Source organism: Triticum aestivum, chromosome 5D, assembly GCF_018294505.1.
Source record: "Triticum aestivum cultivar Chinese Spring chromosome 5D, IWGSC CS RefSeq v2.1, whole genome shotgun sequence".
Lineage (NCBI taxonomy): Eukaryota > Viridiplantae > Streptophyta > Magnoliopsida > Poales > Poaceae > Triticum > Triticum aestivum.
In genome coordinates this window covers 81,560,122-81,579,019 of record NC_057808.1, presented here as the reverse complement: position 1 = coordinate 81,579,019, position 18,898 = coordinate 81,560,122, and positions in this window count along the sequence as shown.

The following is an 18,898-nucleotide window of genomic DNA, read 5'->3' as shown; positions in this document are numbered from 1 at the left end:
CTTGGGAGTCCGAATAGGACAAGGAGGAGGGGGCACCCCCTTCCCTTTCCCTCTGCCTCTTCTTTCTATTCCCTCCGGTGGAAGAAAGGAAGGGGGGCCGAATCCTACTTGGACTAGGAGTCCAAGTAGGACTCCCCCCATGGCGCGCCCCTCCTGGCCTCCGGCCTCTCTCCCCCCTCCTTTATATACGTGGCCAGGGGGCACCCCAAAGATACAACAGTTGTTTCGTAGCCGTGTGCGGTGCCCCCCACTCCACGGTTTACCACCTCGGTTATATTGTCGTAGTGCTTAGGCCAAGCCCTGCGCGGATCAAATCACCAACACCGTCGCCACGCCGTCGTGCCGACGGAACTCTCCCTCGACCCTCTACTAGATCAAGAGCTCGAGGGACGTCATCGAGCTGAACGTGTGCTCAACACTGAGGTGCCGTACGTTCAGTACTTGGATCGTGAATACGTTCGACTACATCAACCGCATTAACTAAATGCTTCCGCTTTCAGTCTAAGAGGGTACGTGGACACACTCTCCCATCTCGTTGTTATGCATCTCCTAGATAGATCTTGCGTGATCGTAGGAATTTTTTTGAATTACTACGTTCCCCAACAGTGGCATCCGAGCCAGGTCTATGCGTAGATGATATGCACGAGTAGAACACAATGAGTTGTGGGCGATAATAGTCATACTGCTTACCACCAACGTCTTACTTTTATTTGGCGGTATTGTTGGATGAAGCGGCCCGGACCGACATTACATGACCGCGTTCATGAGACTGGTTCTACCGACGTGCTTCGCACACAGGTGGCTGGCGGGTATCTGTTTCTCCAATTTAGTTGAATCGAGTTTGACTACGGCTGGTCCTTGTTGAAGGTTAAAATAGCACACTTGACTAAAAATCGCTGTGGTTTTGATGCTTAGGTAAGAACGGTTCTTGCTAGAAGCCCGTAGCAGCCACGTAAAACTTGCAACAACAAAGTAGAGGACGTCTAACTTGTTTTTGCAAGGCATGTTGTGATGTGATATGGTCAAGACGTGATGAGATATAAATTGTTGTATGAGATGACCATGTTTTTTATAAGTTATCATCAACTGGCAGGAGCCTTATGGTTGTAGCTTTCTTGTATGAAATGCAATCGCCATGTAATTGCTTCGCTTTATCACTAAGCGATAGCGATAGTCGTAGAAGCAATAGTTGGCGAGATGACAACGATGCTAAGATGGAGATCAAGGTGTCAAGCCGGTGATGATGGAGATCATGACGGTGCTTTGGAGATGGAGATCAAAGGCACAAGATGATGATGGCCATATCATGTCACATATTTTGATTGCATGTGATGTTTATCTTTTATGCATCTTATTTTGCTTAGTACGGCGGTAGCATTATAAGATGATCCCTCACTAAATTTCACGGTATAAGTGTTCTCCCTGAGTATGCACTGTTGCAACAGTTCGTCGTGCCGAGACACCACGTGATGATCAGGTGTGATAAGCCCTTCCTTCACATACAACGGGTGCAAGCCAGTTTTGCACGTGCAGAATACTCGGGTTACCTTGACGGGCCTAGCATATGTAGATATGGCCTCGAAACACTAAGACCGAAAGGTCGAATGTGAATCATATAGTAGATATGATCAACATAGTGATGTTCCCCATGAAAACTACTCCATCACACGTGATGATCGGACATGGTTTAGTTGATATGGATCACGCGATCATTTAGATGACTAGAGGGATGTCTATCTAAGTGGGAGTTCTTAAGTAATATGATTAATTGAACTTTAAGTTATCATGAACTTAGTACGTGATACTTTTTTGCATGTCTAAGTTGTCGTAGATCATTGGCCTGCGCTACCGTTCCTTTGAATTTTAATGCGTTCCTAGAGAAAGCTAAGTTGCAAGATGATGGTAGAAACTACATGGACTGGGTCCGTAACTTGAGCATTATCCTCATTGCTGCACAGAAGAATTACGTCCTGGAAGCACCGCTAGGTGCAAGACCCGCTGCAGGAGCAACACCGGACGTTATGAACGTCTGGCAGAGCAAAGCTGATGACTACTTGATAGTTCTGTGTGCCATGCTTTACGGCTTAGAATCAGGACTTCAAACACGTTTTGAACGTCATGGAGCATATGAGATGTTCTAGGAGTTGAAGTTAATATTTCAAGCAAATGCCTGAATTGAGAGATATGAAGTCTCCAGTAAGTTCTATAGCTGCAAAATGGAGGAGAATAGTTCAGTCAGTGAACATATACTCAAAATTTCTGGGTACCACAACCACTTGACTCAACTGGGAGTTAATCTTCCTGATGATAGTGTCATTGATAGAGTTCTTCAATCCCTTCCACCAAGCTATAAAAGCTTCATGATGAACTATAATATGCAAGGGATGGGTAAGACAATTCCCAAGCTCTTCGCAATGCTAAAGGCTGCAGAGGTAGAAATCAAGAAGGAGCATCAAGTGTTGATGGTTAACAAGACCACTTGTTTTAAGGAAAAGGGCAAAGGGAAGAAGGGGAACTTCAAGAAGAACGGCAAGCAAGTTGCTGCTCAAGTGAAGAAACCCAAGTCTGGACCTAAGCCTAAAACTAAGTGCTTCTACTACAAAGGGACTGGTCACTGGAAGCGGAACTGCCCCAAATAATTGGCAGATAAGAAGGATGGCAAAGTGAAAGGTATATTTGATGTACATGTTATTGATGTGTACCTTACTAATGCTCGTAGTAGCGCCTGGGTATTTGATACTGGTTCCGTTGCTCATATTTGCAACTCGAAACAAGGGTTATGGATTAAATGAAGATTGGCTACGGACGAGGTGATGATGCGCGTGGGAAGTGGTTCCAAAGTCGATGTGATCGCCGTCGTCATGCTACCTCTACATCTACCGTCGGGATTAGTTTTAGACCTAAATAATTGTTATTTGGTGCCAGCGTTGAGCATGAACATTATAGCTGAATCTTGTTTAATGAGAGACGGTTATTCATTTAAATCAAAGAATAATGGTTGTTCTATTTATATGAGTAATATCTTTTATGGTCATACACCCTTGATGAGTGGTCTATTTTTGTTGAATCTCGATTGTAGTGATACACATATTCATAATATTGAAGCCAAAAGATGCAAAGTTAATAATGATAGTGCAACTTATTTGTGGCACTGCCATTTAGGTCATATTGGAGTAAAGTGCATGAAGAAATTCCATGCTGATGGACTTTTGGAATCACTTGATTATGAAACACTTGATGCTTGCGAACCATGCCTCATGGGCAAGATGACTAAGACTCCATTCTCCAGAACAATGGAGCAAGCAACTGACTTGTTGGAAATAATACATACTGATGTATGCGGTTTGATGAGTGTTGAGGCTCGCGGCGGGTGAGGGAGTCCTGGATTAAGGGGTCCTCGAGCGTCCGGCCTATGTGACGTGGGCCATGAAGATACAAGACAGAAGACGACACTCCCGTGTCCGGATGGGACTCTCCTTTGCGTGGATGGCAAGCTTAGCGTTCGGATATGAAGATTCCTTCCTCTGTAAACCGACTATGTACGACCCTAGGCCCCTCCGGTGTCTATATAAACTGAAGGGTTTAGTCCGTAGGGCAGAATCACAATCATACAGGCTAGACATCTAGGGTTGAGCCATTACGATCTCGTGGTAGATCAACTCTTGTACTCCTCATATTCATCAAGATCAATCAAGCAGGAAGTAGGGTATTACCTCCATCAAGAGGGCCCGAACCTGGGTAAACATCGTGTCCCCTGTCTCCTATTACCATCGACCTTAGATGCACAGTTCGGGACCTCCTACCCGAGATCCTCCGGTTTTGACACCGACATTGGTGCTTTCATTGAGAGTTCCGCTGTGACGTCGAAGACAGGATTGATGCCTCGCCTTGTTATCAAGGACAGTATCACCTCCGGAACAGCCCTGGCCTCAGGCCAAACCCTCCGGCTGGGCGGCTTTACCATGATCGCCCGCTCGGCTATCAAGCAGATGATGACTTCTCAGGTCATCGAAAATCGTCTCCGTGTTGACTCCGAATACTCCAAACGGATGGATCCGGCGGAGTTGTCGTCTTTAAACGAACTCCTGGATCGCATCGCCGCCATGGGGGTCGCTACAGACTATGATCAGATTGGGCTTTAACCCGATCAGAGAGAAATCAAATCTCTGCCGATCACCCATCAGATAGCGGTCGTAGAGGAGCAAAACAACAACTCTTCCCCTATGTTGAAGACGAGTGGTGTTCGAATTTCCGAGCTCGAAGATCCGGATACCTGTCTGCGGGACGACACTCCCGGACCTCCGAACCTAGGATCGGGCGTCGAGCCTGGAAAATCATTTAACATCTCGGAGCCCGAACTAATAAGCTCGGAAGTTCTTCAAACTCCGGACCCCAAATTGGGCCAGGGTTCAGATTTAAAGCCACCCACCCACCACAAGCAATATTTGCTAAGCAATTCTGGTCCTCCGGATATGCGACCTCATGTACGTATGACAACAGTCTCAGGAAACAGTGCATCACTTTTGGGCCAGATTCCTCCTTGTGGAATAATATGATGGGCATTCACGCATATTTTATAACCGGATTATACCCATCTTGAATGCCCATCATATTAGGACTAATTTTATAACCAAAGCAAATTACCATGCTGTTCTAAAAGACTCTCAAAATAATATAAGTGAAGCATGAGAGATCAATAATTTCTATAAAATAAAACCACCAACGTGCTTAAAAAGATATAAGTGAAGCACTAGAGCAAAATTATCTAGCTCAAAAGATATAAGTGAAGCACATAGAGTATTCTAATAAATTCCGATTCATGTGTGTCTCTCCCAAAAGGTGTGTACAACAAGGATGATTGTGATAAACTAAAAAGCAAAGACTCAAATCATACAAGACGCTCCAAGCAAACCACATATCATGTGGTGAATAAAAATATAGCCTCAAGCAAAGTTACCGGTAGACGAAGATGAAAGAGGGGATGCCTTCCGGGGCATCCCCAAGCTTAGGCTTTTGGTTGTCCTTGAATTTTACCTTGGGGTGCCTTGGGCATCCCCAAGCTTAGGCTCTTGCCGCTCCTTATTCCAAAATCCATCAAATCTTTACCCAAAAGCTTGAAAACTTCACAACAAAAAACTTAACAGAAAATCTCATGAGCTCCGTTAGTATAAGAAAACAAACCACCACTTTAAGGTACTGTAATGAACTCATTCTTTATTTATGTTGGTGCTAAACCTACTGTATTCCTACTTCTCTATGGTTCATACCCCCCAATACTACCCATAGATTCATTAAAATAAGCAAACGACACACGAAAAACAGAATCTGTCAAAACAGAACAGTCTGTAGCAATCTGATTCATACGCATACTTATGTCACTCCAAAAATTCTGAAAAAATAGGATGACCTAGCTAATTCGTTTATTGATCTACTGCAATTGGAATCAGTATTTTAACACTCTCTGGTGATTTTTAACAATTGTTTTCGTGAGCAGAAAGTTTCTGTCTTTTTTCAGCAAGATCAAATAATTATCACCCAAGAAGATCCTATAGGTTTTACTTGGCACAAACACTAATTAAAACATAAAACCACATCTAAACAGAGGCTAGATGAATTATTTATTACTAAACAGGAACAAAAAGCAAAAAAACAAATATAAAATTGGGTTGCCTCCCAACAAGCGCTATAGTTTAACGCCCCTAGCTAGGCATAAAGCAAGAATAGATCTAAGTATTACCATAATGATAAGGAAAATCGCGAAAACTCATCTCATACTCCCTACGTTCAGCAGCAAGCTTTCTCTGCGGCAAGCAAAAGTAATCAAAGGGGGTAATTTAATGGGACAAAAGTCCCCAAGATCAAGCTCGGGAGGTATTGGTTCCTCCTTTGGCCCCTCATATTGCACAACCAATTCATCATTATAAGCATTCTTTTGGCAAAAAGTCATGAGCCTTTGTTCAAGAGAAAAACCTAACCCGTTGTTCTGAATAGCAAAATTATCATTAAGTTCAGAAATCCTATCAACTAGAACATCGGTAGGAACCTTCTTTCTAAGGTTTTCATTATAAGCAACATGATCTAAAGATCGTAAACGCATCATGTCTTCATGATTAAAAAGGATAGCTTCTATGGGAGGACGGCCAGCATCCACCCTATAATGCGCAAAAATTTCATTAGCCTCTTTCATTATAAATCTGAACTCATGTGCTAAAAAGATAGTAGCTGCTCGCTTAACAGAAGAATGCTCAATATTGGAAAATTCTAGAAAAATCCTTTGTATGCAAGGATGCATATGAATAAATTGTCTTTCAAGTTCAACTACGAGCAAAGATATAGCATCCGCAAGACTACTAGTTCTGTGAAGAATAGACCCACCCATAGTGGGCAGAGCACCGACACAAGTAAAGAATCTTGAATAACTCCTTTTCCAATAATATTACCACTACCAATCCGAAACTTTTTAGTGTGTAAAATAGTAGGTTCTTCATGAGGATTGTCAAAAGCATCAAAGTTTCCCCCGTTGTTACTATTATCCTTTTTTCAATGATAACCACCCTAGTTTTAGACATGATGGCAACAAACCGCGCTAAGAACGAACACACAAAAAGCAAGCGAAAAGAGGCGAATGAAAGAGAGGCGAAGAAAGGGCAAAGGTTTTTTTAAATTGTTTTCTAAGTGGGGGAGAGGAAAACGAGAGGCGAATGGCAAATAATGTAATGTGAGGGAGAAGAGTTTGTGATGGGTACTTGGTATGTCTTGACTTGAGCGTAGATCTCCCCGGCAACGGCGCCAGAAATCCTTCTTGCTACCTCTTGAGCATCTGTTGGTTTTCCCTTGAAGAGGAAAGGGTGATGCAGCAAAGTAGCATAAGTATTTCCCTCAGTTTTTGAGAACCAAGGTATCAATCTAGTAGGAAATAACACGCAAGTCACCTAGTACCTGCACAAACAATCAAGAACCTTGCAACCAACGCGATAAAGGGGTTGTTAATCCCTTCACGGTCACTCGCAAAAGTGAGATCTAATAAAGATAGTAAGATAAATATTTTTTGGTATTTTTGTTGTATAGATTGGAAAGTAAAGATTGCAAAATAGTAAAACGAGAGCGATGTAAATAAAAGAGATGCAATATAATAAGAAAGAGACCCGGGGGCCATAAGTTTCACTAGTTGCTTCTCTCAAGATAGCATTTATTATGGTGGGTGAACAAATTACTGCCGAGCAATTGATAGAATAGCGCATACTTATGAGAATATCTAGGCAATGATCATGAATATAGGATCACGTCCGTGTCAAGTAGACCGAAACGATTCTGCATCTACTACTATTACTCCACACATCGACCGCTATCCAGCATGCATCTAGAGTATTAAGTTCATAAGAACAGAGTAACGCATTAAGCAAGATGACATGATGTAGAGGGATAAACTCAAGCAATATGATATAAACCCATCTTTTTATCCTCGATGGCAACAATACAATACGTGCCTTGCTACCCCTATTGTCACTGGGGAAGGACACCGCAAGATTGAACCCAAATCTAAGCACTTCTGCCATTGCAAGAAAGATCAATCTAGTAGGCCAAACTAAACCGATAATTCGAAGAGACTTGCAAAGATATCAAATCATGCATATAAGAATTCAGAGAAGAACCAAATATTATTCATAGATAAACTTGATCATAAATCCAAAATTCACCGGATCTCGGCAAACACACCGCAAAAGAGTATTACATCGAATAGATCTCCAAGAACATCGAGGAGAACTTTGAATTGAGAACCAAAGAGAGAGAAGAAGCCATCTAGATAATAACTATGGACCCGAAGGTCTGTGGTAAACTACTCACACATCATCGGAGAGGCTATGGTGTTGATGTAGAAGCCCTCCATGATCGATTCCCCCTCCGGCAGATCGCCGGAAAAGGCCCCAAGATGGGATCTCATGGGTACAGAAGGTTGCGGCGGTGGAAAAGTGGTTTCGTTGCTCCCCCTAATGTTTTTAGGGTATAAGAGTATATATAGGCGAAAGATACGTCGGTGGAGCTCCGTGGGGCCCACGAGGGTGGGGGGCGTGCCTACCCCCTGGGCGTGCCCTCCTGCCTCGTGGCCGCCTCGCGGAGTTCCATACTTCAACTCCAAGTCTTCTGGATTGCTGTTCCAAGAAAGATCATCACGAAGGTTTCATTCCGTTTGTTATTCCTTTTCTGCAAAACACTGAAATAGGCAAAAAAACAGAAACTGGCACTAGGCCTTCGGTTAATAGGTTAGTCCCTAAAATAATATAAAAGAGCATATTAAAGCCCATTAAACATCCAAAACAGATAATATAATAGCATGGAACAATAAAAATTATAGATAGGTTGGAGACGTATCAAAGGCTAGCAATTAAGATTGGAAAGCGGCCAGCTAGGGAGCAACAACGATCATGACCAGGCATTATGCATAAGTAACATTGGACACTAGCATGAGTAGGATATGAACACCATGAACATAAGCATTATAGAGGCTATGTTGGTTTTGATTCAACTACATGCATGAACATGTACCAAATCAAGGCACTTGAACATTCGGAGGAGGATACCATATCATCATACTACTTCACAATCATCTTAACGCTATGTTGATATCCAAGATAAATCATTATCAACTCCCAGCTACTTATGCATGGCATGAGAAACTATAATCTCTAATTTTCATTGCAAACATGTTTAATCATAATGGGCTGAAGCGTGGATACTAGGTTAAACATATTTACAAAGACATGACAAGTCGAGTTCATACCAGTTTCTCTTTGCCATGGCCAGTTAATCGAATGTCATCATTATTGCCTTTCACTTGCATGACCGAGTGATATGAAAATGATAATAGTGCAAGAGTGTCATGGACTAAGCTAGAATCTGCAACATTTTATTCAACAGGAGAAGACAAGGTAAAATGTGCTCTTTATTAGTTCAACAGTTATTCATATAAGAGCCTCTCAACATTTTCATCGTGGTCTTCTCCTTGGTACAAGTTGAATAAAAAGAAAAGAAATTCAGAGAAACACACTGAAATATTTTTGGAGTTTTTTATTTTCTTCAACAAGCAAATATAAAGCAAAAACGAGAAAAACTATTTACAAGGGAAAGCTCCCAACAAGCAAAAGAAGAACAAGGAAATCTTTTGGATTTTCTTTTTAATGCTACTACTAAGCATGCATAGAAAGTAAATTACTACAACTATTTTTTTTGGTTTGTCTAAAGTTTTTCAAACACACAAGAAGAAAGCAAGAAAATAAATCTAAGCATGGATGGTACAATGAAAAAGTGTGGGCACCGACAAATAGAATGATATGTGAACATGAATGTAATGTCGGTGAGAAACACGTACTCCCCCAAGCTTAGGCTTTTGGCCTAAGTCGGTAATCGATCAGTAGCCTGGAGGGTAGTAGGGATCCTGAGGAGCGGGCATCCACTCATCCCACTGCGGAGGTGCATGTGCAGCCTCAGCAACAGCCTGAGCGTTCCAGTAGGCGAGCATGTCTGCAGGCATAATCCGGTATCCGCCCTGACAACAGAATCAAACAAAGCAGATGCAGGCAAGGGGATAACATCACGAGTGTCAATGTTATAAACCAAGTTATAAGGAATGGCAAGATCAGAACGATCATGTGCAAGAAAGTGATGGTGATCCATGGCTGCACGGTCTAAGTAAACTGTGGTAAGAGGGACATCGTGAGGGCTTATCACCACCTCGAAGAGGGCCGCCAACTGAGTAGCAAAAAACCCACCATGTATTTTACCCTGAGATTTATTAAGATGGAGGCGACGAGCCACAATAACTCCCAAGCTATAAGTGTTGTCGCCCTCTATTGCACGACGTAAAACAGCAAGGTCCGGTGAACTAAGTGCACCCACCTTATCCCTAGCAAGCAAGCATTTTGTAATGAAGAGTGCAAAGTAACGAATAGCAGGAAAATGTAAACCACCGACAGTGATGGCTGACACTCTCGTCTCATCACCCACTGTCAAAGTGCGACAGAAATCCTCAAACTCAGCCGGCCTAGGCTCAGCCAAGCTCCCATCAGACGGGATCATGCATATGTCACAAAATTCAGTAAGTGGTATCTGCGATGAAGTCGGTGAGACCGGTATTGGCAATGAATTGCATAAACTCCTCATGAATTCCAGCTTCTTGTAGGAACGAGATGTGCGGCCATTCGCACGGTCGTACCTCCGCCAACCTCCGAAGGTGGAGATCATTGTCAGAAGACTCCCCAATAACACCCTTGGAGTTCTTCTTGGAGCCAAATTTCCTGAAGATATTCATGTCCGCGTACAATTTTTCCTAGGAACAAAATCTGAATTTTTAGTTCACAAAATTTTTCCAACAAAACTTCACAAAACTAATAGCAACTACTCATAGGGATACATAGAGCCAATAGCAAGCATTCAAACTACTTAGAACACTAAAATTGAACATGCAAGCACATCTACAGCAGCACCAAGAGTAGCTATTTATTCAAAGTATAAACCACTAAAACCAAAACTAATTGGACAAATGGTGGAGTCACATACCAAGCAACAAATCCCTGAAACAGTTTCGGAAACGGAGCTTCGAGCAAAGAGATCGAAATCTGCGGGTTTGAGCTCAAGAACACGGGAGAGAGAGTAAGAGCGATTTTTTTCTGGAGGTAGGTGACCATGTGGACTAAAGAGATAAGTGAGGGGGCCCACGTGGGGACCACAACCCCCCACGACGCGCCAGGGGGTGCTGGCGCGCCCTGGTGGGTTGTGCCCACCAGGTGCACCCCCCTTTGGTAATTTTTGCACCAAAAATTCTTAAATATTCAGGAAAAAATCATATAAAATTTTCAGGGCAGTCTAAGAACTTTTATTTTTGGGTTATTTTCTATTGCATGGGAAATTCAAAAAACAAACAAAACATGGCATTTATTTTATTTAACCAATACTAGCACAAATGCCCGTGCGTTGCAACGGGAGAAACAAACTCTTGCACATCATTGGCGAATCATATGTGTTCTCACTTCTTCTCTTTGTCATCGTTGTCGATGAGAGTCACTTGCCCACGTATTACAACAAAATAGTCTCAAGGCGGTGATCTTGGTCATCACACTCACCATGCCGATTTCGCGAGCCCCCACCTATACTAGCTTGTTATTCCTCGTGCGTTGCAACCGTCACGTACATATTCATGTGGTTCAAAACTTATCATGTCATAACATGTCAGGCGATCCATTTTCTTATTAAGCGCGCACAATAGTAATTATTAATGCAAATTAAATTAAGGTGTGAGGCCATCAACTTATTGACTCAACATAAACCAAATACACTTCACTATCACCATCGTCCACCTACTTCATCTTTAACATGAACTTGGGAATCTTTTCCGGCAGCGAACTATGTCGTGTCGTTCCACTATGGCTATCGAACCATAGTTTTAAAAACCGAACCGGAGAGCTAACTGTTAAGGTTCTCACCTGTTGGACTGCCAGTTCATCTGTTCATTCATGTCAAAAATGGGAATATTAACGTTATATATATTTTACCATAGATCAAATGAGTACACATAATATTGGATGTAATCCATTAAAAAACTCACAAAGCGTTGGTGCCCTAGATGGTTGTTGGTCCTTTGGGGAAAAAGTCCAAAATAAACCTTAAAGTTGTATACGAAAGCTAAATCAAACCTTTAACTTTGAATCCCGAAAATTGGTACTCTGAATTTGTAATCCTGGTCCATTTTGGACCCTAGATCTGTTTGGCACACCGGGAATACATCAATCCCGGCCGAGATAACCAGCTACTCTTACAAACAAGAATTTGGGCCGGCCCACTATAACACAACAAGAATTCGTGAAGTTAAAAAATGTTCGCACATTTCAAAAATTGTTCAGAAGTTAAGATTGTTCCTGTTTTATATTTCTGGCATGAATTCAATTAATTTTGTATTTTTCAAAAAAATATTTGGAATTCTGAAATTATATTCACATTTTAAAAAACTATTCTTAATTTTAAAAAAATCACATTTGTCAAAAAAATTATCAGAATTCCAACAGTTTTTCACATGCTATGACAATGTATCGGATTTTCAGAATTGTGTCATATTTTTTAATAATGTTTTGGAATTTCATAAATTATTTCGTAAATGATGTTTTTAGTAAATGTTTTGGATTCTTGGCTGCGAACTCGACTGGGACGGCCCACCAAACATAAAGCGAGTTTTTTTCTTATCACGTGCCGTAAAAATTCTTTCTTTCTTTCTTTTTCTTAACGTGCGACATCATAATTCCAAAAGAGAAAAACATGCATTGGACTCGAACGTGGGACCTGGCAGGGTTGACCAGATTTCAATAGCCACTACACCAGACGACTCTGACTTACATAATAAGAGGCCAAAAATATTTAATCAGAAACCAAAGCGTCGAACTTTGACCAGATTGCATTTTTGAAAATTTCGAACACTTTTAAAAAACCAACAACTTTGAAAAAGAGAACACCTTTTGAAACATAAACAAATTTTTTAAACCTGAACTTTGAAGTGCAAACACTTTTTGAAACATAAATTGTTTTTGAAACCTGAACAAAATTTTGAAGTGCGAACATTTTTTGTACAATGTAAAAAAATGTTTGCCTGTTGTAAAAAAATGTGTTATAACCTTAAGAGAATATAGGTGACATGTGTTTGAAAAAAGTGTATGCAAATTTAAAAATGTTGAACCATGTAAAAGAATGTTCGTGTAGTTTTATAAAATATTTATTGTCATTAAGAAAATGTGAAACATGTATATGGAAAAATATTACCATGTATTCAAAAAAGTTTTAAAAATATTTAATTTAAAAATGTCCATAATGTATTTGAAAATATCAAAAATTTATCAAATATTTAATGTGTGTTTTAAAATGTACATTGGGTACTGAGAAAAATTATACATGTGTAAAAATGAAAAATGAAAAAGAAAACTTAAAAGAAAAAACTATGGAAAAACAAATTAGTGCGTGTGCGTGAGCGACTGTGCTACTGGGCCGGCCCAATTCAAGAAATACCGACGAAGTCCTCTCAAGGTTTTAAATGGACCGGGATTAGAGAGTTCAGAGTGCCAATTTCCGGGATTCAGAGTTCGGGGTTTGGTTTAGCTTTCATCTACAACTTCAAGGTTTATTTTAGACTTTTCCGTCCTTTGGGGTACATGGGCTCAAGGTTAGCTGGTCGATGCAAAGTTGGCGCACTATTCTACCAATATTTCCCGGTCATAAAAAACAGGCAAGGCGCCAGTTTCTTTTTTTTCATTTTCAAATGCATTTGGACGTTTGTATTTGAGCTCGAAATGGCAATTTGGTATTTGATAGGATCCAATTCACTGTTTGGTTGTGTTCTGCATAAATAATAACTCATTACAAATTATAATACCTCACATGAGACCCAAAAAAACATTATCAAGAGATTCAAAAGCTCCTCCATGAGCCAGGTCATTTTTTGATGCATTAGCGTGTACAGGTGCATGTACGACCAATGATGCATGGCCCCATATATTTAATCCGCCCTCTCTCACATCTGCCTAAAAAATTACATACGTAGAGACAAAACGGAATCCTCTCTAACAGTGAAATTTTTATTTCTTCTTTTAATTCCCAGTGAAATTAATCTCTTCTTTAATTCCTTCTCTTCAGGCATGCGTCACATATAATAGCAAAATTAATTCCTTCCTTTTTTTCCTTTAATTCCTTCCCTTCCTGCCTTCAGGAGGAGGGAATTCATTCCTTTCTTTATTTCCTTCCTTTCAGCTCATAACAGCGGAATCTATTCCTCCTTTTAATTCCGTTCCTTCATGCTCATATTTTAGGACCCACTCTTTGAGACGGCTTGTTGACTCCGAATCATAGACATATATAAATTAGTTGGAGGAGGTGTAAAGAAGCGGTGTGGGACTATTTAATAACCGAACGAATCCAATTTTGCCGCGCAACCATGATGTAGCCTAGTGGAGTTGGCCTTTCCTGTTTACCTGTAGGTCGTGAATTCGATTCCTCAATCTTCTCCTATTGCTATAATTTTTTGTCTCTCCTCCCGGCTTGCCTGGGCCCTTGGATTCGATTCGGTGGGCTGAGGCCCATGCAGATTTGATTCGGTGGGCTGAAGCCCATGCAGGTGATGTGTGGGCTGAGACAGGGAGGCATGATTGAGTGAATCTTGCGCTATGTACGAAGGGAAAACGCGACAGAGGAAAAGTTGTGCAAAAAAAATTAGTACCACCTTGAATAATAAAAAATTTAAAATAAATATGGGTGAATGGATGAAAAAATTAGCGAAATGCACCTTGCTTTATTAGTAGGTATAGAAAAACAGAAAACAAAAAGTAGGGAAAGAAGGTAGTGCTTACTAAATTCATCAACTTCATACTGCTCAAAAATGATTCATTAATAAGGTTGATCAGGTCTTATTAACAACCACTTTCGGTTAGTATGAAACCGAAGAACTTTTGTAAATCACTAAGTTACCACAATGGGGATATGCATTTCCCCAACAATAAGCATTTCATATTTCTTTTTGACAGTAGGTAGAGGTATTTGAGAACTTCCAATAGTGATTGTTGAAGATTTTTCAAGAACATTAATACCATTCACTTGGAATTGTTTCTTCGGAAAGTGCACTGTATGCTCATTACCATTAATATGAAAAGTGACCTTGCTTTTATTGCAATCAATAACAGCCCCTGCAGTATTCAAGAAGGGTCTACCAAGGATAATCGACATGTTGTCGTCCTCGGGCATCTCAAGTATAACAAAGTCAGTCAAAATAGTAACATTAGCAACAACAATGGGCACATCCTCACAGATACCGATAGGTATAGCAGTTGATTTGTTATCCATTTGCAAAGATATTTCAGTAGGTGTGAGTTTACTCAAGTCAAGTCTTTTATATAAAGAGAAAGGCGTAACACTAAAACCAGCTCCTAAATCACACAAAGCAGTTTTCACATGATTCTTTTTGATGGAGCAAGGAATAGTTGGTATACCTCGATCTCCAAGTTTTTTAGGTACTCCATCTTTAAAAGTGTAATTAGCAAGCATAGTGGAGATTTCAGCTTCCGGTATTTTTCTCTTATTTGTGATGATGTCTTTCATATACTTTGCATAAGGAGGCACTTTTAGGATATCAGTCAAGCGAGTGCGCAAAAAGACTGGCCTCAGCATTTCAGCAAAGCGTTCAAATTCTTCTTCATCTTTCTATTTAGTTGACTTGGGTGGAAAAGGCATAGGTTTCTGAACCCACAGTTCTCTTTCTTTACCATGTTTCCTAGCCACAAAGTCTCTTTTATCATACCTTTTATTTTTAGGTTGTGGGTTATCAAGATTAACAGGTGGTTCTATCTCAACATCATTATCTGGTTCTTTTTCATTTGGTTGAGTGTCTTCATGAACCTCATCGTTATCTTTTTCATTATCACTAGGTGAGTGTTTATTACCAAATTGAGTTTCAGCATCTGAGATAGAAGTTTTATTTTCATTATCAGGAGGTTTTTCTATTTCAGGTTCACTAGAAGTGTGCAAAGTCCTATCATTTTTATTTTTATTTTTCTTTCTAGAAGGACTAGGTGCACTAGTGTTAGCTCTTTGTGAATCTTGTTCAATTCTTTTTGGGTGTCCCTCGGGATAAAGTGGTTCCTGAGTCATTTTACCTCCTCTAGTTGCAACTCTAACAGCAAATTCATGCATATTATGATTCATTTCATCAAGTAATTCTCTTTGTGATTTAGCAACTTGTTCTAGTTGAGCTTGAACCATATAAGCATGTTTTCCAACACCTCTAACATCATTTGAGATTCTAAATAACAAGTCACTCAAGCGAGCAATCATATCAGAGTTATATTTCAATTGTTTCATAACATTTGCATTGAAGTGATCTCGTTTTCTAATGTAGTTTTCAAACTCATAAAGGCATTGACTAGGATGCATATTGTGAGGATTGTCATTATCATTGAACTTCATAAGAGAATTTACCTCTACCACCTTAGATAGTGGTGGTGTATTAAGCCCATCTATTTCTTCAGTAGGAGGTAAAATTTTAACATCCTCAGCTTTAATACCTTTTTCCTTCATAGATTTCTTTGCCTCTTGCATATCTTCAGGACTGAGATATAATATACCCCTCTTCTTTGGAGTGGTTTTAGCCGGTGGTTCGGGAAGAGTCCAATCATCATAATTTTTGAATATGTTATTCAATAATTCTTCAGCTTGAGCAATAGTCCGTTCCCTGAAAACACAACCAGCACAATTATCTAGCAAGTCCCTAGAAGCATCAGTTAGTCCATTATAGAAGATATCAAGTATTTCATTTTTCTTAAGAGGATGATCAGGCAAAGCCTCCCCCAAGCTTGTGGGATACTCTCTTCTTTAGTTTGCACCAAGTTAAATATTTCTTGTAAGGCAGCTTGTTTCATATGAGCAGGAAAATGTTTTCCAGAGAAGTAATAAATCATATCCTAGGGACTACACACACAACCAGGAGCAAGAGTATTGTACCAAGCTTTAGCATCACCCTTTAATGAAAAAGGAAATAATTTGAGAAGAAAGTAATAGCGAGTTTTCTCATCATGAGTAAAAAGGGTGGCTATATCACTCAACTTAGTAAGATGCGCCACAACAGTTTCAGTTTCATAACCATGGAAAGGATCCGATTCAAACAAAGTAATTAACTCTGGGCCGACAGAGAATTCATAATCATTATCAGCAATACAGATAGGTGGAGTAGCAAACTTAGAATCACATTTCATTCTAGCATACAAAGATTTTTCTTTATACTTGCATAGTAATTTCTCTATATCATGTCTATCATTGCAAGCAAGAATATCTCTAGTGGCTTCTTCACTCATAACACATCCTTCTAGTACCTTAGGCAACTCATATCTAGCCAGGCTAGTTCTAGCAGGTGTTTCAGGAGATTCAGTTTCAAGCTCATCATCAGATTCAACATCATGTTGTATAACTCTAGCAATTTGTTTATCAAGAAAATCACCTAGTGGCACATCATCATTATCAAGCAAGGTACTACCATCATCATAAGCATCATTCATAGTAGAAGTACCATCATCAATAACTTGCGACATATCGGAATTAATATCATGTGGTGGTGTTGCAAGTTTACTCATAACAGAAGGTGAATCTAAACAGAACTAGATGGCAGTTTCATACCTCCCCTCGTACTTGAGGGAAATATCTTCGGTTTAGGATCCTTCAGATTCTTCATAGTGATAATATGATAATAATCCCAAGTGACTCAACAAATATAGCTATGCCCACCGGCAACGGCGCCAGAAAAAGGTCTTGATAACCCACAAGTGTAGGGGATCGCAACAGTTTTCGAGGGTAAGTATTTAACCCAAATTTATATATTCAACACAAGGGGAGCCAAACAATATTTGAAGGTATTAGCAGCTGAGTTGTCAATTCAACCACACCTGGAGATTAATTATCTGCAGCAAAGTGATCAGTAGCAAAGTAGTTTGATAGTTTTGATGGTAGTGACAGCAGCAACGGTAACAATAACAGTGATAGCAGTAATTTGTAGCAAGTGTAACAGTGATGATAGCAATAGTAACGCAACAAGAACAATATAGGATAAATTCGAAGGCATTGGATCGGTGACTTTTTGGATGATATTCATCATGAGACAGTTATAACCTAGGGCGATATGGCACTAGCTCCAGTTCATCAATATAATGTAGGCATGTATTCCGTAAATAGTCGTACGTGTTTTATTAAAAGAACTAGCATGACAACTTTTGTCCTACCCTCCTGTGGCAGCGGGGTCCATATTGGAAAGTAAGGGATATTAAGGCCTCCTTTTAATAGAGAACCGGAACAAAGCATTAACACATAGTGAATACATGAACTCCTCAAACCACGGTCATCACCGAGAGTGGGCCCGGTTGTTGTCACTCCGAGGTTGTCGGATCATAACCGTAGTAGGTGATATAACTTAAAAGATCGGATCTAAAACATAGATATAATGATGAATTCATAAACGGTTCAGATCTGAGTTCATGGCACCTGGGCCCAAAGTGACAAGCATTAAGCATAGCAAAGTCATAGCAACATCAATCTAAGAACATAGTGGATACTAGGATCGGGCCCTAACAAAACTAACTCTATTACATGATGAATCTCATCAAACTCCTCACCGACCAGCGAGCCTACGAAGGAATTACTCACTCCCGGTGGGGAGCATCATGGAATTGGCGATGGAGATGGGTTGGTGATGACGAAGAACGAAGATCCCCCTCTCCGGAGCCCCAAACGGACTCCAGATCTGCCCTCCCGGGGAAGAACAGGGCTTGGCGGCGGCTCCGTCTCATGGATCGCGATAATTCTTTCTCCATGATTTTTGTCCAGAGTAATATGAATTTATAGTATCAGGGGGGTCGTCAGCGGGGCCACCAGGTGGGTACAACCCACCTGGGCGCACCAGGAGAGGGGGCGCGCCCTGATGGGTTGTGCCCAACCAGGGGCCCCTCTGGTGGTTGTTGGCTCCAAAAAGCTTTATTTATTCCATAAAAAATCATTGCAAAGTTTCATTCCATTCCGAGAACTTTTATTTCTGCACAAAAACAACACCATGGTAGTTCTGCTGAAGACAGCTTCAGTCCGGGGTTAGTTTCATTCAAATCATGCAAATTAGAGTCCACAACAAGAGGAAAAGCATTAGGAAAAGTAGATAAGTTGGAGACGTATCAACAGCCGATGTGCCGCTCTCGCCAGTTGCTATCCCCGAGGCAGATGTTGCTGCCGCCACCTAAGAAGCAACAACGGCCATTTGGGCTGCCTTGGCCGCCCGGTCACAGATTGCGGCCGCGCTCATGCACCTTGTTAGCACGCGCATGGCGGCTGCGGCCGCGCTCTC